Here is a 23,523-nt window from a genome sequence, read left to right on the forward strand (position 1 = left end):
AAGGTTGTAGACTTTTCCATAGAGAAATTGAAATAACTTTCCTGTTAGTGTCCCTATATAAGAAATCCTGCCTTCTCACTCAGGAAAGTCGTTCCTGTTGTTTATATCCACAGCCTCATTTTGGCTTTCCTTACAGAACAATTGGTCAGTCTCTTTCATCAAAACAACTGAGCACTTGCTAGTTATGATTAGGGGGACCAAGGTTCTGGTCTGAGCCTGAGCTGGAGTTGGCTGTGTCTGAGCATGTCTGACAAGTAACTCCTGGGTCTGAGCATGTCTGACACGTAACTCCTGGGAGGAGCTCATTCTGTGGGAAAGGCGACCTGAGAAGGCCGGGTGACCCAGGAAGCCAGCCCTGTTTGTGGGAGAAGAGCAACGAACTCTGAGTATCCCTTGGCCAAACATGTTTGGACTCCTATCAAGAGCAGCAACACCAGAAGGGTAAACTGGAAAGACTGAGTGGTTGGAGTTTTGAAGGGAGTCAGAGCGTAGACAACAGAGATTTGGGGCTGCACTACAGGAATGCCACACAGACAGAGGGAAGAAGGCTGAAACCTTCTTCACTCCCCAGAGCTCCAGCCTGGGGTGTCCAGGGGTAACCAGAGTGACCAGGAGGGGCAGGCCCTGGGGGCTCCTGGGACAACTCCAAGAGGCTGTGCAGAGGGCTGGAGAGCCTTTGCTCTGGGCAGCCTTCCCTACAGCGCCACCAAGACGGTATCCGTCCTCCGCTGGTGAGACCTGAGGGGCACTCAGCTCACTCTACCGTGTGCTTACATAATGAAGTCATTTTTTGTCCTTTGCTTCTCTAAATGAAATGGTGCTAGTTCAGTCAACCAGTCCTGGAAATCACCCTTTGTTGTAGCATCGTACGAGTGAATTTGGGTCCTCTTTACTCAACTAGAAGTTACCTGGCCCATCTTTGTGACTTTCCCTCCTATCAATCACTCAGGCTCTCAGTTTTACCATCTGTAAAATGGCATCATAGTGGTACCTTCTAAAAGTGGCTGTGAGGATTAAACAGGGTAGTGCCCCCAAAGTGTTAGAGCAGTTCCTGTCTAAGCTTCTGTCTGGCTCCTCATAGGTGGAGGCGGTGGGGGACGCCGCAGGTACTCTACCCCCCTGCCTGTCCTTGTGACCCCGAGAACCTCCAGCGCCAGGACCAGGGCTCTTCGTCTCCCAGCCCCCACCCACCCCCTTACCAGTAAGTGTCCCGGAAAGTAGGTGTTCAATTACTATCTTCTGAAGGGATGAACAAAAACATGGTCAAGGAAGGTGGGGGGTGGGGGGGAATGAGTCAAGGCCAAATGCAAACCAAAGGAAATATAGATGAAAAGATGGGAAAGGAGTGCAGAAAAGTAAATGCTGGATGAGACCCTGCCACTCCCTTAGAGGAGAAAAATTCCTATCACCCCTCTTCCACCTCGTCACATGTGGACTGCGCATTCTTATTCGGATGTTAGTTTTCTCTTCTTCCAGCTTCCTTGGCCTTGGTGCTCCCTCCCCCGCAAGGAGGCTTCTGCCCACCCCGGTCTCCTCTCCTCCCCATGACCGGCTGCCGCAGCCCTGACCTCGGCTCCCACGCGGGGCAGCAGCCGGCCAGCCGGCGGGCGGGCAGGAAGGGGGAGACGCGGCTCTGGGCACCAGAGATCCTTAACTGCGGCTTGCAAAGCCCTGGCTGATCCTAATCACTGTGGGAAAGGAGCGCGGGCCCGCCCGCCTGCCTGAGACATCGCCTCTTTTCATAAACTTTATCACCGGGCGCAGCCGCTGATAACCCACCACCGTAAATAAACCAGCGGCCGGGTGTGCGGTGGCCCGAGGTTGCCGGCGCGCGCCCGCTGGGCCCGGCCGCCCCCCGGGGGGAAATGAATCACACTCCAAGTTGGAAAGAGTTCCACGTTCTCCTCCTCTCCAGCCCAGAGCCATAAATAATCATGCCTTCTTCCGCTGCCAGAACCCCCTCACCTTTTGTTTTATAGATTCAAGAAACTGCTCTGGGGGTTCCTTCCGGCTTTCTGGCCACCCATTCTCTCCCCGTACGTTGGCCTGGGTTATGCTCTTGCCTCTGGTCCAGCTCCTCTGGACTGGGTTGGGTCTGCGCCTGTGGCTCCTTTGATTATCACAAATCTCTGGCTCCTGCACAACCTGAGAGGGGCTGGATGGAGCAGGCTAGGGAGTCGGGCAGTGAGGGGTGATTTGAAGTATCTAGGGGCAGGTGATGGATGAGAGCTGGTTCCCACAGTAGTGACCTTGAACATGTGTGGATAGAGACGAGCTTGGTGCATCCAAGCCATAGTGGCAGCCCCGGGCTCTGGGCTTGGCCGGCACCCAAGTATTTAGAGGCAGAGGGAGCCTGCAATAACCTGACTGCAAAGGAAGGGAGGGACCCCTCTCCACTTGAATGATAGTGTGTTCCAAAGTCCCTTCGATGTTATTTGGCAGATATCATGATCTACATGCTTTAGATCTTGAAATTTTGACTTGGAGGTCCTCAAATTGACTTATGGTACAATTTGGACACTGAAGTATGAGGAAGGTCCCTTGAGTATGAAGGAATATAAAAAGATGAGTGTGCAGAGCAGCCTAAAGCACCCAGCTCGGTCACAAGACCCAAGTCTCTGACCCAGTTGTGCTACCACCTGGCTCTGGGCCCTGGAGCAGCCACTGTCCCTCTCTGGGCCTCAGTTTTCTCATCTGTCTAATGACTCACTAATATCTAAAAGGATCCTCCAGCTTTCCTACATTGTAGGAATTAACATCCTTCCTATAAATCACTACATTTCTGCTGTGTCTCATCACATACCACTTTCAAGAAATACTGTTAGGTCCCTTTGGAAGAAACCAGGGCATGGCCACTTTCTGTAAGTGGCCCCTCATCAGTGAGATTAACGCTAGTCTTTACCCCTCATGGCTTTTATATAAGTCCAGGGTCCCTCCAGGATGAAGGAAGTCCACCTGAGAGGGCAGAAAACTTAAGAATAAAATCCAGCCAACTAACAGCATTAGTTCTGTGCTTCTCCAATCCCCCAAGTATAAGCTGCCTTTTGACTGTAGTTCTGTTTCATATGGGAGGGACCGGTTGGCTCAGATGATCTAATCTGGAAAACTCAACATTTCCTTCAATGGGAAGCAAGTCTGGGAAGGGAAGTTCTAGAGGCAGCAGAACCTGATGGGAGTCCTGAAGGGGACTCCCAGGGGAATGTCTCTCCAGGGGAATGTGGGATGGGAGCCACCCCTCCAGCCAAGGCCAAGAGGAGGAGCTCACTTGTGAACCAGAAGGAAACAAAGGCCCGCTTCTTCCAGAACCCACTTGTGACACTACAATGTGTCCCAAGGGAACATGTGGCCCCACACAGGCTTCATTTCCTGTTCTCTGGACAGAAAGCCACTCAGTCTTGTTTCCCTCATTTGCATAATGTCAAGAAAAATGAGTCATACTGAATTGTCATTTGTTAAGATATATTGGCAAGAGGGTCCAACTAAGATTGGAGGTCATTTCTCAAAATGAACAGTAACTCGATCACTGATTTATTAGGTGAATGTGGTCAATACTTTGGGCCTCAGTTTTCCCATCCATGAATCCTGAGCATTTTTAAGGCTTTTCTCTGCTCTATCATACAGGGACTCTAACATATATAGGACTATCCTGAGTAGAAGTAATGGTTTAACTTTCCAGGACAGAGACAAGATAGGGGAACTTACATAAATGGGACTCCTCCACAACTGCTCCTGCTTTCTGTTTTGTCTGCTGTAGTAGAGATCAGCAACCAAGGAAAAAAAGGAGAGAACTGGGTGGAGGGAGAGCGAAATGGGTAATGGGACTCAGTGGCACAGTGATGGATGGAAACTAGATTTTTAGTGGTGAGCATGGTGTAGTATATACAGATGTTGAAATATAGTGTTATAAACCACTGTTGCCTCAATTTAAAAAATAAATAAATATGAGAGAACTCATCAAAGAAGGGCTGAACATCAAGATTGGGCTAATATGCCAATTATTTTACAAGACTAGAAGCCCTAGGGTAGTGGTTCCAAACCTTTTATACTCACAGTAATTCGTAGAATTTGATGAAAATCACATGCTCTTTCCTCTCCCTTCCCCCCCAAAGACACATACAAATACATATTTGTCTTTGCAGATCACTTCAGGGGTTTATAGACCCCTGAAGCCCCATCCAAGGACCCTATTAAAATTTCTGCTCTAGAGGCTAATAAAATATTGACCCTCTGTTTCCTTCTCTGTAAAAAGGAAATACTACTCACTCCCAATCAGCTTCATAAAGGAAGAAGAGGAGGATAAATAGACCTGTGCTATTAAAACATATCGGTTCTCTGCCTGGCAGACATGTAATATTGATGCAACCCTATTACCATCATCTGCCACAGTCATTCCCTATTCTGCTTCCTGGGATGTAAATTCCCTTACAAGACAGAAGCAGCCCTGTCTATGAAATCCCTAAAGCAAACCCTTCTGGTAAGCCAGCACTGGGAGTCTTCATACTTGCCTGTTAGAAATGTAATAAATCCCCATGGAGACCAAAGGGAAGGCTCAAGGTAGCTCTGCAGGCACTCAAAGGGTAATAACTGCTGGGGTAAGGATGTACCAAATTATACCCCTGTGGCTTTAAAAGTCAATGTAACTTTCCAAAGAGTCTCCGTTTTTCCAAGAGTAGGTTGCACTCTTAGAGAAATTAACTCAATGGAACAAAAACCATGGTTTAGGAAAAAAATTTTGTTGAAGTAATCAGCTAATATATTAAGTAAAATCAGTCCATTCGGTGCAAGGAACCAAACCTCAATTTCTCTATTACTCATATAATGAAGGGATTGGATTAGATTCCATGGTCCTTAAACCTCCTTGGGTTCACAGATTCTTTGAAAATCAGATGTAAGCTATGGTTCCCGGTCCCAGAAAATACATATGCACTGGATACATACTCTCATACAATTTTACTTACAGTGTAGGCCCCTAACAACCCTGGCAGTCCGTCTTGTGGACCACCAGATACACAGAAGCTGCACTGTGCCTCTCTAAGGCCTTAATTATTGAAGACTTCGGGGAATCCACAAATGGCATCAGAGCCAAGCCCTTGAACATTTCTCAGAGCCTCTGCAAAGTTTTCTTCCTACAGCTACTGTGAAAATAACCATGCTTTAAATACTCAATGTAGATTATGTTTGGAAAGCATAGTTTCAACAGCAGCTCTTGCAGGCAGTGGCATGAAACTATAACTCAATGTTTTTTTCCCTGGGAGATAGGGATTACGGATGGATAGCAGACCTGGAGAGTACAGGGTCAAGAGAAAGTTGTAGTTACAACATGCAGACAGCACAATCCTTGGAGAAGTGAGTGCTAAGGGTTTTGAGAAAGCCTAGGTGAGCAGCAATCTTCCCTGTGTGGAAGGTGGGAGAAGACGCTATGCAGTTTCTCAATAGACAGAGGGCTCTTTCTAAAGCACCTGTGGCCTGCCTCACTGTGGTTCATAAATACTGAGTGCCCTTCCCCAGGGAAAGATGATATTTCTCCTCCTCTTTGACATCAAACATGGCCATGTGGTTTGTCCTGGCCAGTGAAATGAACAGAAGTAACTTCGGTTACTTCCAGGCAGAAGAGTCAAGAGCCAGCCTGAGGTTTACCATGCACTCTTCTCCCTCTGCCACCAGACTGGACATATGCCGAATCTACCACTCCGTCAGCCTGGTTCCAGAGTGAAGGTGACCTGGAGCATTCCTCTGGTCAATCTGTCATAGCCAAGCCTTAACTTAATGATACAACATCCTCCTTTGGAAAGGAAAAGAGCCGGGTGGTCAGAATGACCCTCACTAACCTGCAGGGCTGCCAACGGCCATGCCAGCCAGTATCAGCAGGGGCCATGTGCACATTCCTCACTGTTTTCATCCTTGCCTCTCTCCCTGACACTGTTGACAGGACCCTTCCTATCCGCCATCACCCAAGCACCCTCAAGCTCAGCTAAGAACCAGTAGTCCATTAGTGATGCCACCAGAAGGTGCCTATATGCTAATGCCCAGAAACTGTGAACGTGACCTTTTTGGGGGGGGGGGGGCGGGGGGGGCGTTCTTTGCAGATGTAAGGATCCTGGTCATTCAAGTGCACTCCAAATCCAATGGCAAGTGCCTTTATAAATGCAAAGATGAGAAGACAGAGGCAGAAATTAAGAGTGCTGCAGCCACACACCAAAGAACACTAGGAGCCACCAGAACTGAAAGAGGCAAGGGACGATGCCCTCCTAGAGCTTTTGAAGTGGGACTGTGGCCCTGCCGACCTCCTGATTTCAGACTTCTGGCCTCCAGAACTGTGAGGAAGCCAATTTCTGTTGTTTTAAGCTATGCAGTTTGTGGTGATCTCTTATGGCAACCATAGAAAAATATTACTCCACCTTACAAAATATCTTTTCTTCATGAGTTGCTCCGTTTGATATAATCCTTAAAGGCAAGAACTATAAGAACTACAAACCAGTATACTAATAGATTAGGAAGAAAGCCTCTCTTTCTCTCTACCCTAGGACAGGCCCTCAGTTATGTTTGAAAGGGGGAGAATGCCAGCTCGCAAAACCCAGCCAGTCCTCTTCCTCTGCAGAGGAGACACCGGTGGTGAGAGAGGCTGAGTCCTTGATTATGGGCTATGCAGGAACTGATGCTCAAAATAAATAGCTTCTGGAATCAAAGCTTAGGGGACAGTGCATAGGATTTCAGAGTTTTGAGGACAGGGAGCCATCCTGTTGTCCAACATTTTCAGACAGTTTTTAGAGGAATAAGAGAGCTCTAAGGATTTCCACACGTTTGTTTACTTTTTGGTTTTATTGAAGACCTTGAAGCCCAGAGAGAAGTGTGATCTGCTCAGGGTCACAAATTAATTAGGAGCCAATTCCCATTCTGTTGACCATCTAGCACAGGAAGATGCTTAGGTCTCCACAAAACGCTGGCTGTCCAGCCTCTGTGGGATTCTCCAACACTCCCACTCCTGCCCCAGGAAATGGGGATCACTACCTAACTGCTCTGGCTGGCTTAGGTCCCTTGTAAGGCCTCAATTCTCCTGGCTTGGGGGTGCTGCTCCATATCATTTTAAACATCTTAAAATGTATACTCACCCACATCAAATGTCGTTTTTATTTTACAATTTTATGGTTCTTTTATAATTTTTTGCTTTTGAAAGTAACTGCCTGTAAGCAACTTCTTTGATTTTATTGTTCTAATTATATTTTATTGATTATGCTATTACAGTTGTCTCAGTTTTTCCCCCTTTGCCCCCCTTCACCCTGTACCCCCCACTTCCTCAGGTAATCCTTACACCATTGTTCATGTCCATGGGTCATGCTTATAAGTCCTTTGGCTTAAGTAACTTCTTTGATTTTAGATTTACTATCATGTACTCAGCATTCCTCATACAGACCCAGGAAAATCTACTATAGATTGTTTTCAAATGCAATGAAATGTTTATAAATACTGAATTTCATGATTAATAAGATTGATATCATGCTTCCTTTGGTACAGATTTAAGTCAATCAATAGAGATATTAATTTCCAACCTTCCTTTAAATTTTTGGATTGGGAAGTATTCAGAGAAGCCTTCTCATGAAGGACAGTATATAGTAGGTAAGGTAGTCAGAGTGGGGTGGCAGCTTGTGGCTCTGGGGCTGAGTGCGGGTGAGGAAAGTAACAGGGGCCACGTCCATATCCATAATCTCCTCTAAGATTTGAAAACCAAGCTGGGGCCAGGTTACAAATGACTTCACATGTCATTCTTACCTGTACTTGCCACCTGCACCCTGGGCAGCAAGTCGGGTGGTGGCATTCCTGGTTCTAGATTGCTGCCTCCAAACAGCTCACTTGAAATGACTAGGAGCCATTGCCCAGCCACAGCCATTTCCATCTGTTTGTATGGACCAAAGCCAGCAAAGATAGGGCCTTGCTGGGGATGGGAGATAAGACAGACATCACAGAGTGGTTTGGGCTTACCCTGCTGGGAAATGACTTTGCCCAACTGACTTCTATACCACTCAGGCCAGAGCACCCTTGTGGAAAGGATTCCAGCCTACATGGCATCAAGTACTTGGGAGAGGGAAAAGCCACTCAAGCATATATTTATTCAACTGAAACATATAACCCTCACAGGCTCCAAAAAGAACAGGCAAACAGATTTTTCAAATGGAGCCTCTGGAACTCATTAGGCCATCAATGCACAGAATGATTCTGGAAAGTCTCTAGGAATGCAAATCAGCCTATATTATAATCTCCCCCCTTTAGCTTGAATTTAACAGCAACAGCTCCAGATGGTCTGAAGAACTCATTGTCCCCATATTAAGCTGTAGGGCCACTCTCCCAAGGCAACCCAACTAGTAATGAAAGCAGCCAAGATGACTGCAACTCAGGTCTTCAGACTCTAAGAAGAGACCCCTTTCCCTCGAGCCCAGCAAAGCTGTCATTCTAAAGATTAACACTTTCAAAGAATGATGGGAAAATGTCAAAGACACAGAAGTTACCTTGAAAGTGCTTCCACGGGTCAAATCTGGGACAATTTATTTATCAAAATAAATAATGACAGTAATGAATTGTAATCACTGAGTAAGGTGAGAATCTGTAAGTCCACACTAATATAAAGAAATAAATGGAGAGAAGAGAAAGCTTTTCCTTATAGCAAACTGCCAACTAATAAATGGAGAAATTATGGAATTAGAAAAATCACCATTTAGCAACTATCATAGCAATAATTAATTCAGCCAAGAAACATCAGTAATTTTACAGCTAGTGGGTAAAAGTTTAGTAAAAATTGGGAACTTTGCATAGTTTCAGAGTACCTACACACAAAATCTTATTAATTACAAAGAGAAAAAGAGTAAATTTATGACGAAAAATTTAAAAAGACACACCTCGATTGTGTGATTAATGTGAACATCACCAATACACAACTGAAATCATGTACGACTTGACTGAATGTGGTATTCCTGCCAAAAATGCATATCCTGAATACAATCAGGAGGAAATATCAGACCAATGCTAATTGAGGTGCAATCTACAAAACATTTGGCATGTAATAGCAAAAGTATAAAAGTTATGAAAGTCAAGGTAAGATTCAGGGAATAATTCTGAGTGAAGGAAACTAAAGAGACATGACAATGAAATGCAACAGGTGATCCTGAATTGTATCCTTTTGTTATAACAAATATTATTTGTGTCAAAACTTGAATGGCATCTGAGTAATAGATGATAGTAATGTATCAATGTTAATTTTCTTATTTTGATGATTGCATTATTATTATTAGCATAATTTTTGTAGGAATTACACACTTAAGTATTCTGGTTCAGGAAAAAGAGTTCTTCATGGTATTTTTGCAATTTTTGTGTAAATATGTAATTATTTTACAATAAAATTTTACAGAAGAAATTTAGGCAAAAGCAAATCAAAGAAGTGAGTATTAAACACAGTTTAAATTCATGATACTTGATCATTATTTACAGTCAACCTTTAGCAATAGCTCTTTTATTTTTACCTTTAAATCTGACCCATTCAATGAAAAAATGTTCTGAAATATAAAACACTTAAGGGTATTGAAATGGTCCCCCATCTATTAGAATACTTTAATAAATGTTTTAAAATCTACTTTCATAATGTGAATGCTGGTTTTCTTCAAAGGAGGGACCACCAGAAATGCATGTGCTACCATCAGAATGTAGGATAAAGAACACCAACTTATACCACACAGAAAAATATATCTTCCTGCAATGGATTCTCCTGTGTCCGCTACTGCCTTGCAGCTAAATGATGAATTTCCAGTGAAATATTAAACAATGTATGTGTCTTCTTGTCTACCAATGATTGGCTTGCCTTCCACCTCCCTTCTTCCTTTCCTTCCTTCTTCGTTGTCTTAATGCATTCAGCATTGTTTGGGTCGATCAGAAAGATTTTTTGTTTTGTTTTGTTTTGTGTTTTGCAGACTTTAGGAAATCAACAAATACTTAGTGAACCTATAATTAAGCTTAATATAATCTGGGGAAGGCAGGAGAAAAAGAAAATGAAGGCTGTGAAGAAGAGACATGCAGTTAGCACATGCCCATTTCCTTTGTGAAAAGATAACTGAAGTTTACAAGCATCAAGAGTTCTCTGTGTGCTGGGTCTAACTCGGTTACCTATTTCAACTCTTCTTTTTCAAACAAATGACATGCTGGGCAATGCTTGGAGTATTTCCGCAGTGTTCCACAGGAAGCTGTACTGACCCTCCTTTCTCTCCAAGCAGAACAGCCTGTCCCCAATTCACAGTGCTGCTACATTCCAAAAGTTCTTTTTAGAATTATTTTTAGAGCTCAGAAATAATGTTACAAATTATAGTTTGATTTCCCGATTAGCCACAAAAACTCCCTGTAATTTTAGTGTATAAAGTTATGAACACATGTGTGTGTGCACACATATACATGCACACATACACACACACACACAAACTTCATCAGAACTGTTAAGGCAGCATTTTCAGGTAATAGCTTTGAGTCAAGTGCTCATAGTTCAGACACTACCTTGGTTTAAGTGACCCATGTTGGCAAATGGCTACTTCACTTAGAATTTTGGTGTGAACAAAAACATGGTGAGGGGTTCATGCTAAACCACTCTTGCAGTCACCCTCACAGGTATGGACCCCAAGAGATACTCCAATCATTGTCTTGCTGTACTTTTTATCCTCATTCAAGGACATTTTTTTTCATTACTTTTATTTTTTTTACGATTCCTTTATTTGTGTATTTACTTACTTATTTTTAGAGAGAGGGGATGGGAGGGAGAAAAAGAGGAAGAGTAACATCCAATATGTGAGAGAAACATCCATCAGTTGCTTCTCACATGCCCCCAACCAGGGACTTGGCCCACAACCCAGGCAAGTGACCTGACCCGGAATCCGAACAGTACTTTTCAGTTTGCAGGATGATGCCCAACCCACAAGCCACACCAGTCAGGGCTTTTCTTTTTTTTTTTTTTCCCATTGCTTTTAGAGAGAGAGGAAGGCAGAAAAGAAGAGAGAGAGGGTAACAGTGATGCGAGAGAGAAATATCGATTGGTTGCCTCCATATGGGTTAGACAGGGGTCACTGCAATCTAGGTATGCACCCTGATTGGGAATAAAACCTGCAATCTTTCAGTTATGAGATGAAGCTCCAACCAACTGAGCCACACCAGTCACAGCTTCTTGCTATATGTTATTCCACTTCTCACAAATTTTATTCTTACTCTCTCTCTTCTCTCTCTCTTTTTCTCTCTCTCTCTCAATCTATTTCATAGAACCCACAAAATATAACATTTGGGCAAAAAATGAGGCCTGAAGGGAAATTTAGAAAAGCAGATACCATTTATTATTTTATCAATAAATATGTTTTTCATTTAGGTTGGTACTTGGTGGGATCCTGTTGTTTAAAACATTTTTAGAATATTCTGTGTCATGATAATGAGCAAAAGGAACAAGAAGAGTAAGAAGACCCAAATAGCAACTCGTGGTATCAACTCATAGCTGAAACTGCACTTAACCATAATTTTATTATGAGACATGATTTATGTTTCAAAAAAAAAAAGACCATCACCAGGATGATCTCATTGAAAGTACAAATGTCCTTGAACTTAGGGCAAACCTGTCTGGTATTCTCCCTAGATGTTCTTCAAGATGAAGTTTCTAAAATAATCTCAGACGTGGCATAACATTTGCCAGACAGCTGTTCTAGGGACTGCCAAGAAGATAATCCCTGGGTCTATCATAGTATTTCTTCTTCCTTCAGTGAATTCTGGGTCCAGTCCAGTTTATAGACACATGTTCCAAAAGTTCAGAAAGTCTCTCTAAGGAGATTTGCTGTTACTTGAGGCCTTTTCTGCTTATTCTACTGATGTAGTTGAGAAGGCAGTCGGTTGACTTCTTGGCAAAGGGGTTGACTTTAACTCTGTTCCTAGAGGACATATGTGTATGTAGATAAAGCTTCCACTGAAGTTCACCAGCCCCAAGACCCCACCCAGAGTGGTTGAAACCCTGAGACAGGGAGTTAGTTACAGCCTTGTTGAACTTGGAGCTAGAAGAAAACTCTAGAGGTCATTTGGCCCAGCATTCTTCTTTTTGAACTGTTAGTTAGCCCCACTGTCTATCAGAACTAAGTTTTCTAGAAAATGAAATTCTTTCTACCATAAACATGTGTAGCATCTCACAGATATTTTAACACATATGATTTTATCTTTCATTCAAATGAGTCTATTGAAAGAATTTTAGACAGGGAATAAAGAATTTTGTGTGTTTACATTGACCTAGATATAAAACCTTGAGGTCAGACATTCCCTCAAATATTCAAAATGCCAGTTGTCTGACACTACTGCCTCTTAAATCTTCATTGTCTGTTAGAGAACAAAGAGAACTGTTAATAGAAGAGGAGACAGAGAACCATACAGTACAGACATGGGGACTGGAAAACAGACATTGATCTCAGGCAGAGACAACATGAGAGAGAAATGTTCACAGCTCTCTTTGAGGTCCCAACAGATTGTTGCAGGAAGCCAGAAAATTGTTTTCTTTTCTTTTCTTTTTTCTTAAGATTTTATTTTTATGTATTTATTTTTAGAGAGGGAGGGAAGGGAGAGAGAACCATCAATGTGTGGTTGCCTCTAACATGCCCCCAACTGGGGACCTGGTCTGCAACCCAGGCATGTGCCATGACTGGGAATTGAACTGGTAACTCTTTGATTTGCAGGCTGGCACTCAATCCACTGAGCCACACCAGCTGGGGTGGAGAAATTGTTTTCTTATGTCACTAAGCTCTTTCCAGCTCTATCAAGAAATAGGTTAGTGTATTAGTTTTCTTGGACTGCTATAACAAAATACTACAAACTGAGTTGGTTCAATAACAGAAATTAATTTTCTCATAGTTCTGGAGTACAAGATTAAGGTGTCAGCAGGTTTGGTTTCTACTGAGGCCTCCCTCCTTGGCTTGCAGACAGCTGCCTTCTCATTGTGTCCTCACATGGTCTTTCCTCTGTGCAGGCATCCCTGGTGTCTCCTTTAGGGTCCAACTTTCCTCTTTTTAGAAGGTCACCTGCCATATGGGATTAAGATCTGCCCTAAGAGCCTCATCATAATTACCTCTTTAAAGGCCTAATCTCCATAAACAGTCACATTCTGAGGCATGAAAGGTTAGGACTTCAATATATGATTTTTGAGATGTAATTCAGCCCATAATAGAGAGAGTGCTTTTAAAGTAAGGTACTACAATCCAGACAATTAGTAAGATTTCAGAGTTTTTTAAACTAGTCAAATAAGAAGTGTAATGGAGTTCATAATGTTGTCCCAGGCTGAAAGGGGCCTGAGTTAACAGCAAGCAAGTAAAAGATGGACTACGTCCTTAAGTACGCCTATGACTCATCTCTTCTTGCCAAATCCCTTGATCTGGGTTCTAAGACTCTTCAGATAAGAGCCTTGGAACTAAGACTAGCACTCAGCAATAGAAATATATGTAATGTGAGCCACACAGGGAATTTTTAATTTTCTAGTAGCCACATTAAAAAAATAAAGTGATGGAATTATTTTTTAAATATAGTTTATCTAGCTCAACATATTCAAAATGCTATTATTTCAAAATGCAATCAATATTTCACAATTGTCAATGAGATATTTTATATTCCTATTTTTGTGTTAAGTCTTCAGGCTCTGGTGACTATTTTATACTTATAGCACCTGTCGATACAGACTAGCCACATTTCTTGCACTCAATATTCATTTGGGCTGGTGGCTGCCATACTAGACCATACAGATCTAGAAAGTGGTCATGTCCACAGGGTCTAGGAAACTGATGTGTCTTATGCTCCAAACAAAAGTCTGAGGGTTTAATGATTGAACAGGAATGGCCAGAAATTAGATATTTTCCCAAGGTCCTCAAGAGTAGTCAGTGCCGGAGAAACAAGATGGCGGAAGAGTAAGTGGAAGCTACACTAACCTTCTCCCAGAACTAGTCTGGATTTACAACTTAATTTTGGAGAAATCATCTGGAATAACCAACTGAACACCAGCTGGAGAGAAGTCTTATGACCACGGAGAGACAGAAAAGGCCGCTACATCACAACGTGACCGGTAGGGAGTGCGGAGACGCGGAAGGGCTGGCTGGGCTCACACAGGTGGGAGCTGAAGGGACTGAGAAACAACTCAGCAGTCAGGGGTTCCCCCTGAGAAGGGCAGGGTCTAACCCCCCAGCTGAGCTTCCCAGCCTACAGCAACAGAGTGGAAAGTAAAATAGTATCCAGCTGTGAAAAGTGAAAAGCCACAGGGTTTCTTGCTAGCCGGAGAGAAACAGCGGGAGGAAAAGAGCTCTTAAGCGGATCACATATGAAAATGTTTTGGCCCGCACTTACCCTGAGCTCAAGCGGAGGGAAGGCAGAGAGGACTAGAGACGCTTGGGGAGAGTTTGGTGTGGTAGCTTTGAGGGGAGAACTGGGGAAGCAGCCGAGTGGGTCCCAGTGCTGACTCATCCCCAGTACTGCAGGCAGGCCATTCCATCCCTCCAAATGGCGTCAGCCTGAGGGGAAGCAAAAGCCCTGCCCACAGGAATTAAGCTGCCACACCCACAGTCCTTAAGCCTGACAGCTAATCAAAGATTGAATAGATTAACAACTAAAGAAGCCAGACAAAGGCAGTAGATCCCTGGAAGTCTCCAACAGGCTGCCTAGGGCCAGACTGGTACAGGATCTGACGCGACCAGGGGCAGATCCAGGAAGTGCAGATCATTCTAAGAAGCATCAACAAACAATAGGAGTCACAAAAATGGGGAGACAGAGAAACAACCCCCCATCAAAAGGAAAGGTAGAATCCCCAGAAAGGGTGCTAAATGAAAGAGAGGGGAGCAAACTATAAGATATGGAATTCAAAACATGGATTATGGAGAAGCTCAATGAGCTCAGCGGAAACTACAAAGAACTCCAGAGAAACTACAAGGAACTCCAGAAAAACTACAAGGAACTTACTGAGAATTACATCAGCATGAAAAAGGACATAGAAAGTATCAATAAGAGCCAGGAGGAAATGAAGAATACGATCTCTGAATTGAAAAACACAGTAGAAGGAATTAAAAGCAGGCTAGAGGAAGCAGAAGATCAGATCAGCAAGCTGGAAGACAATGTAGACAAAAACTCCCAGACAGTGCAACAAAATGAAAAAAGACTGAACAAGACTGAAGAGACTCTAAGACAGCTGCAGGACAACATGAAACATAATAATATCCATATCATAGGAATTCCAGAAGGAGAAGAAGAGCAAGGGATAGAAAACCTCTTTGAAAAACTAATGACAGAAAACTTCCCTAACATGAGGAGAGAAAGAGTCAGGCAAGTCCAGGAAGCACAAAGGGTCCCAATGAAGAGGAACCCCAACAGGCCCACTTCAAGACGCATCATAATTAAAATGGCAACATTCAAAGACAAAGAGAGAATCCTAAAAGCAGCAAGAGAGAAACAACTAATAACATACAAGGGAGCTCCAATAAGGCTATCATCAGATTTCTCAGCAGAAACACTACAAGCCAGAAGAGAATGGCAAAAAAATATTCCAAGCAATGAAAAACAAAGGCCTACAATCAAGAATACTCTCTACCCAGCAAAACTCTCATTCAAAATGGAAGGTGAAATAAGGAGTTTATAAGACAAAAGAAGGCTAAAAGAATACATCTCCACCAAACCAGCATTGCAAGAGATGCTAAAGGGTCTGCTTTAAGAAGATGAAGAAACAGAGAGAGACAGAGAGGAACACAATTACAAAGGGGGAAAATGACAATGAATAAGTACTGAAAGAAAGAAAGAACTTCTACCATTTGCAACAACATGGATGAAACTAGAGAGAATTATGCTTAGCGAAATAAGACAGGCAACAAAAGAAAAATACCTTATGCTATCAACTATTACAGGAAACTAATGAACAACACAAATAAGAAAAATTGAACCAGAGGTATGTAAACAAGGAATAAACTAACAGTAACAAAGGGGGAGATGGGAGAGAGAGAAGGGGGTAAGAAAGGGAAGGGTCTAGTCAAAGAACATGTATAAATGACCCGTGGACATGGACAACTGGGTGGGGACTGAATGTGGGAGAAGGGGGGCAGGGTGCAGGGAAGCAAGAGGGGGAAAAAAGTGGGACAACTGTAATGGAAAAACAAACAAAAATATTTTTAGTGGGGCAAAAAATGAAAATATAAAGAATGGAAATGCAAGTTCAGTGAATATTAGAAGGACAAGGATTTTCCTTCACACTGTATATTTTTCTCCCTATCTGATCCCTCCAGGGTTTGGCATTCTAAAGAAGTAATTAATGACATAAGTTTATTTGCATAAAACTAATAAGACCAGTTGTTAATAGAGGTTTTTTTTTACTAAGACTTTGACTGGAATGTCATGCCAAAAGGTGACATGCTTGGGCTCTGGTTGTTACCAAAAAGCCCTGAGGAACTGGGATTGACTTTCAAATGTAATAAAAGCCCACGAGATAAAAGGCCTGGTACCTTGGTTGGATGTGCGGTCCATGGCAATCTTTCCAGGGAAGGAATGAAGGTTGTTTTCCTGAAAGATGGCTAGAAAGGACCTTAAGGCACATTGGAAAACCAGAAGGACTTGGAAAAGACAGGTGTTTACAGGCAAGGCTGAATGCCAGGTATGTGGTTCTGCTTCTGTGCCCTGAAGAGCAGACTGAAGGTCACCCTAAATGTTCCTTGCGTAAGTTCCAGCAAAGCAGAACTAAAGATCATAAGTGATCATTTTCTGCTCTTGTTGTGATTATGCAAATAAACAGGATAAATTAAAAATGGACTTAATGCAGTCCGTTTAATGACAAGGAGGGTAATCTTAGAGAGAAAAATTGTGATTCAAGGAAAATCACAATGCTCAGTGGTAGACTATAAAGTAGTGCAGCTAACCGTATTTAAAGTTTCTTTTCACGTAAAGCGTGTTTTCATTTGAAAGTTAAACTGTGTCTGTGGTATTATCAAAGATGTTTAATTTACAGGCAAGAAGAATGTCAAATGCCTTGCAACTGGATGTCTTTCTGATAAGACAGTCCTACAGATTTAGAGACTTATATGTGGGTTATGTTACATAAATTAACATGTGTTTTCTGTTTTTAAAGGGCATAAGCCTATGATCTCATTACCTGAGTGATTGTCTATACGTATAGGCCTCACTTAATCCTGTCTGCATCGCTGCCTCCTGAGACTCAATGGTTTGGCTAAACTAAGTGGCTGGGTTGGTGAAGTATGGGGTGGTCTGTGGGCTTCACTTTAAAACTGGTTTCTCTTTTCTGTCCTAATGGCTTGGACAGAAAGAGCCCAGAGGTCTGAGAGGGGGGAAACCTAAAATATTTCCCTCAGCCCAAACTAAATATAATGGGCAAAAGGGTTTTGGACAGGTGAGGTGTACCTGGCACATCTTCCTCCAAAGAAGCCCTTCTTTTCCCTAATGTGGGACATTGAAAAATTAATACCTGTCTTTTGTCATCTAGTGGTTATGGATTGAATGATGTCTTTTAACCCTGTTGCCAAATCTGTTGCCTCCAGAATACAACAAGGATGCCAGCCTGTTAAACCAAGCACGCCATTGTCCAGGGAAAGCCAGCCTACCTGGAGTCTGCACGATCCTTCCCCATGTAGGAAGGCTACCCTCCCCTCCACACCCACACTCTTATTAGGGATTTCTGGACCCAAGGGTAGGTAGGACAATGACCATGTCCAGCTTGAAGCATCCAGAAGAGCTCAAGACCTTCGCCCATTGTCCTTTATAAGATTATAAAGGGTCTTAAGTCTGAGAGGGAGGGATTGTTCTTTTTTATTGTTTAATTAATTAATTAATTAATTTTAAAAAGAAGAAGAAGAATATATGAAAGGGTGAGGCAGGAGAGCTTGTATGTATGACCCATGGGCATGGACTTGGGGGGTTATTGTTGGGGGAGTGGGGGTGCTGGGCGGAGGGGAGGAAAGGGGAAAAAATTGGAACTATTGTAACAATATAATCAATAAAATATACTTTAAAAAAAAAGAAAAAAGAAGAAAAGAGTAGTCAGCGTCTTCTGGAACTCCTAGAGCTGCCTAGGGACTTGTGAATGGGGCCCCATCAGACAGCCTTTCCAAACTCAAGACTGTATGAGCTAACCCAGGGTTTGACCTGGGAGCAGAGCAGCCCAAGGGGGACACTGGCCTTCCTCACATCACTCAGCTCTGACTTGGTAAATAGGTCCGAGACAGAGCACTCACCTCAGCCTTCTCTTCTGCCACTAACTGGCTAGAATTTTGGCCAAATCACCTAAGCCCATGCTCAACAGAAATCACATAGGCCTGATGAGAAATGTTATGCTACCTGCCCTTCCCTCTCTTTCCTTTCTCTGGCTTTTCTAGGAGTCAGTCGCCTTGGAGGTGAAAGGGAGGGTTTTTTCTAAAGACTAGCAGGTGTATCACAATGATGAAATATACGGAAACAAGGAAAAATTTTGGAAGTTACATGGCCTTAGAAGATTACTGACTTCAGAAAATTGTATGGGAAATGGGACATCCCCAGCTCCCCAAAGGCTTTAAAAGTTTAATTCATGCCCAGAGATAAAGCAAGTGGCCTAATGCCTACTTTCCTGCTATAAAAAGACATTGTCTCCTGCTGACTGGAGAGAAGTCCATAGAAATGTGTGGTTAATCAGAAAGAACTCCATGGTTATCTACAAAGTTATGGCTTGTCCCAACAGCACATTTCTTATATTCCTAATATTGACATCTCCCATTTATACATGACATCCATAATGTATATAAAAGTCATTTGACCCCAACAACATCCTTGTGAGGTAAAATAGAAAATGGAGGCTCACAGAGTTGGCAAAGTTAGTGGGTTGTAGAGGATTTTAAAACCACTCTTCTGACCTCAAGTCTACATAAGTAGTACAGAGGGTAATTGGTATGTAATGTGTGGTTGGCATGTAGTCAATAAATGCTTTTAAAAAGTTCAGTGCATGAATACATGAATATATGAATGAATTAATGAAAACTGAGGAACTGAATTTCTTGAAATTACTCCGAAAACACCATTTCCAAATTTAAGTATGAGATCACAGATCCTCAGGAAATGTTCTCAGGAAAGTGTATTTGCCTGATTAATATTGTTTGGGAAAAGTAGAAAGCATGTCCTTTAGTCTAGATTTGTTCATAAAACCATTATATAGAAGTAGCTTGAGAACACTGATCTCTATTTCTCCAGGCTTTTTGCAACAATGTACAGATATCCTGCTGCAAGTGTTTAGTGTTAGGCAAAGCAGCCTTCACTGGGCAAATTTATTGTCCACAGATTACTTTGATCCGCTACAGAGACTAGGCCAGCCAGGCAGAAGAGGAACTGGTCAAGTCAGGCTCTGCCAAGGCCCGTGCTTTCCCCACTTACCTGAAAATGAAAGTTTCCAGGGAAGAAGATGCTAGAAAGAACACCAAAGGAATTCAATAGAGGTAACTAGGTAGGAGGAACAAAGCAGTCAAGAGAGAAAAAAAAAATCATTTAAAGGATCTCAGACAACAGATGTTGAAGCTGTAAGAAATTTAAAGACAATAAGAAGAATAACTAACACTTGCCTATCCCAGCCGTTATCTTAACACTTTACCTGTATTAATTCACTGAATCCTCAGCAGGTACCCTTCATCCCCTCTCCAGTAATCCTATCTTGTCTCACACCAGGTACCGCTGTTCACATTTCCTTTGACAGCACCAAGTGAATGGCAGCCTTGGAGTTGCACAACTCTGAAGCCTTGCCCATTTTGCAGTGGAAGAAACATCACATGTCCAGCTGAAGAAACTGATATTCAGCAGCTTGCCAACACAGGAGGTTACTGACACAGTGGGTTCTAGGATCTCGACCCCCTGATTTTGAGTCTGGTGCCTGTGCAGTTGGACATGGGCTACATTTTGGAAGTTGCTGGTGATTTCAATATCGTCATCTTTCAAGAGCTCACAACAAACAGGGAAGGTACTGGTAACACAAGCACATAAAACCCAGTGCTTCTGCACCATCGGGTTCTGGCTAACGGTTCCATCAGTCTCTTAGCTGAATTCGATCTTTCCTTTCTCAAGTCCCTCCTCCAAAAGGTTGCCACGCTTGGACAACTCAGCAGAGCACTGAAGTTAAGGAAATGTGCTCTAAAGTCACATTGCTGGGTGACTTTGGGCAAGTTTCTGTGCTTCAGTTTCCTCCTCCAGAATGTGGAGATGATAACAGAACTTATTCCTGGGGTTATTATGAGAATTAAATAACTCAGTGTTTCTAAAGGAACTAAAATAGCGCATGGCACATAGTAAGCACAGTATGTAAGTGTTTCATAAAACGCTGGATTATTAAATAGCTTCATTCTCGTCCTACAATATCAAAAGACTCTCACTAAAACCCAGATCTGCTCACCACCTGCCAGGATCCACATTATCAATAGCAGTAGTTCTCAAACTTGAGTCTGCACAAGAATCCCTTGGGGTGCTTGCAAAAAATGCAAGCTTCTGAGCCACTCCCTGGATTCTGGTTTAGGAAGTCTGGGTGGAGCTCAGGAATCTACATTTTAGCATGTTCCCACAAGGGATTCAGATGTTGGTGGTCTGACAGCAAATTGAGAAAAAAAGAGGCCTTCCGGATAAAGTCCCTTTTTAGCATGGCTGTCAGTGACCCTGGTCTTCTGGCCGTTGTCCACAACTCTAGCCTCACGGCTCAAAACTCCACCCCTAATCCTGCCAGCCAGGCCTGCTTCAGGAAAACTAAAAAACCATGTTAAAGTCAAACCCAATTGCATTTCTCCATATGACTGCTGTGTTATATGAGGTTAGAAAAAAATAGCTGAGTTGACAACCAGCAAAATATCTATGGTCATGCCCGGTGGGTCACCATGGGAACCACATCACTGTGACTTAGCCCAGAGTGAGCTTAAAAGCTGACAGGGACAAAACACATCATGATTCTGAGTTCCTGTTCTCTTTCTGAGTCTCCCTTAGAGACCAGACCCTTGTTTTCTTAAAGTAACTCAAGGAATTGTCAGTTCTAAATGTGGGGAAAGGAAGGTGAGAAGGGGCAGAACAGAGACAAAGGTAGGCCTGAAGCCAAGAGGACAACACACTGAGATAAATGAAAGCATCAAGGTCTAGGAATGCCCCTGCTCCAAACCATGAACTCATCTAAAGGGAAAAAAAAACAAAACATTTTTTTTTTCTCTCATGGAACAGCAACTTAAACAGACTTGCTATTAGACTCCCTGAAAACTAAGTCATGACATATTAGTCCAAGAACTGTATATTACCTGTTTTCCCCAGTTATAAAATCGAAGCACTTTTAGAAGGTGCTCAGTCAGAAAACAAAAGTCTCTGTTAAATCCCACTGCAGGAAGCTTCCTTCTCCATGGATTTTATATCTAACTTACTTGGGTTGTTTTTGTATGAAATTGAGTTCATGAACCACCAGAGGAGCAAACTCCATTCTCTGCCTGTACTGGGTTGAATAGTGCCCCCCCTAAAAGGCACAGCTATCTGAAATCTGTGAATTTGACCTTATTTGGAAAGAAGGTCTTTGCAGATAAGGTAAGCTTGAACTGGTTTTCTGTCCTAGACCCTTTAGGCTACTATAACAAAAATAGACTGGATGGCTTAGAAACAACAGGAATTTATTTCTCACAATTCTGGAAGCTGGAAGTCAGGGTGCCAGCATGGCCCAGTGAGGGCCCTCTTCTTGGCTCATAGCCAGTGTCTTTACATGGTGGAAGGGGCTAGGGAGCTCTTGGGGTTCTCTTTTATAAGGGCACTAATCCAATTCATGAAGGCTTCACCCTCATTATTTAGTCCCCTCCCAAAGACCCTACCTACTAATACAGTCACAATTGGGGGGTACGATTTCAACATATGAATTTTAGTGGGACACAAACATTCAGAACATAGCAGATGAGGTCGTATTGGTTTAAAGTGGACCATAAACCCAATCACTGATGCCTTAAAGAACAGGAGACACACAGAGAGGAAAACACCATGTGAAGATACAGACACATGGGGAAGAACATGTGATAACGCAGGCAGGGACTGGAGTGATGTAGGAGTAAGTCAAGAAATGCCAAGGATTGTCAGCCACTACAAGAAGCTAGGAAAAGACAAACATGGATTCTCCCCTAGAGCCTTCAGAGGGAGTATGCCCCGCCAACCCCCAACACCTTGGTTTCAGACTACTGGCCTCTAGAACTGGAAGAGAATCAATTCCTGTTGTTTGAAGCCACCCAGTTTGTGATGATGTGTGATGGCAACCCTAGGAAGCTCCCCAACAGGTCCCTTTCTTGACGATAGAAAATTCATACTCTGCTGACTTTCAGATTGGTCACTGAATAATCATCAGGTCAGGTAAGCAGGAAAGCATCTCAAGGATAAGTTCAGATAATGGAAAACAGTAAAAAGCAGCTTCATTTTGAATAAGGAAATTTCCCTAAACAAAGGCAGCGTGATGTGGAACTGGAGGATGACAACATTCTAGTTTCCCTTAGAGATCTGTCCTCTGCCCTCAGTGTATGTGGTTTTGGTGAGGCCGTCAAAATTCCTTGACATTCCAGAACAAGGAGCTGCCACATGACTCATGCTTTGCTCCCTGGACTCTCTTCTGGGGTTTTTGTCCCATACACAGTGATGCCAGAAGACATAGCTGCATGTCGTCCATCCAGCTGCTGAGCCCCAAAGGGACAGTCCTCCAGGACCTGCTGCCTGGGTGCTGGGAGATAACCAGGACTGGTTCTGCTCTTCCCTCCTCTGAAAGGCTTCCTCTTCTGCTGAGCTGGCCAGAAGCAGTTTTATTGCCTGCGATCCAAAACCGTAACAGAGACACCTGCCTGCATCCAACCATCCTAAACTCAACTGTCCTCAAAGGGAGAGGGAGGACAGAAGGGAATTCCTGGGAGTATCTGATGAAATGTCACAATTGCCCTCTCCATATCCACACACGGCTGCATCTGTTGAAAAAGTGCTGCTAAAAGTATAGACACCATGTTTTCCAAAGTGCCTTGTGAACAGACCTCCGACATACATTTATTTCATACATCAATGGAGTGCTGGATAAAAGGCCTCTCATCTGAACAACTGTCATGTTTCTTTCCACCAGACAAAGCACATGGCAGAACTTGCTGCACTTCCCTTCTCTCCACAAATGTCTTTTGGTTCAGAGTTAAAGCTACTGCCTGATCATAGTGACTATATTAGTTGACAACTTGAAGCACATTTTTCTCTCCCCTTTTCCACTGTTTTTGATCTTTCATTTTCATTTCAAATACTTGTTGTAAGGCCCCTGAAATTGCTTGTGGAAATAGGTGAGATGTAAATTATAAATAAATAAACAAACAAACAGACACATAGATCAATTGATCTCCATAAATCTTATCAAGCAAGATCCATAGTGATCTAAATTTAGTGTTCACCTTCTTTGCACCATTTTCCATCCCCCGCTCCCCTCCCCTCCCCTCTGGCCACTGTCAGTCTATTCCATGTTTCTATGCCTCT

At 43.0% G+C, this 23,523-nt stretch overlaps 1 long non-coding RNA gene across 1 annotated transcript; it reads left to right on the plus strand.

Moving 5' to 3' along the window:
- The first annotated feature begins 323 nt into the window (after window positions 1–323).
- On the plus strand, window positions 324–9,770 carry LOC150021106 (uncharacterized). Its single transcript, XR_016512184.1, has 3 exons — window positions 324–441; window positions 1,082–1,201; window positions 9,653–9,770. It is a non-coding gene; the product is annotated as an uncharacterized LOC150021106 (long non-coding RNA).
- Window positions 9,771–23,523: the final 13,753 nt, after the last annotated feature.

Source organism: Furipterus horrens, unplaced genomic scaffold, assembly GCF_987537825.1.
Source record: "Furipterus horrens unplaced genomic scaffold, mFurHor1.1.pri manual_scaffold_1, whole genome shotgun sequence".
Taxonomy (NCBI): Eukaryota; Metazoa; Chordata; class Mammalia; order Chiroptera; family Furipteridae; genus Furipterus; species Furipterus horrens.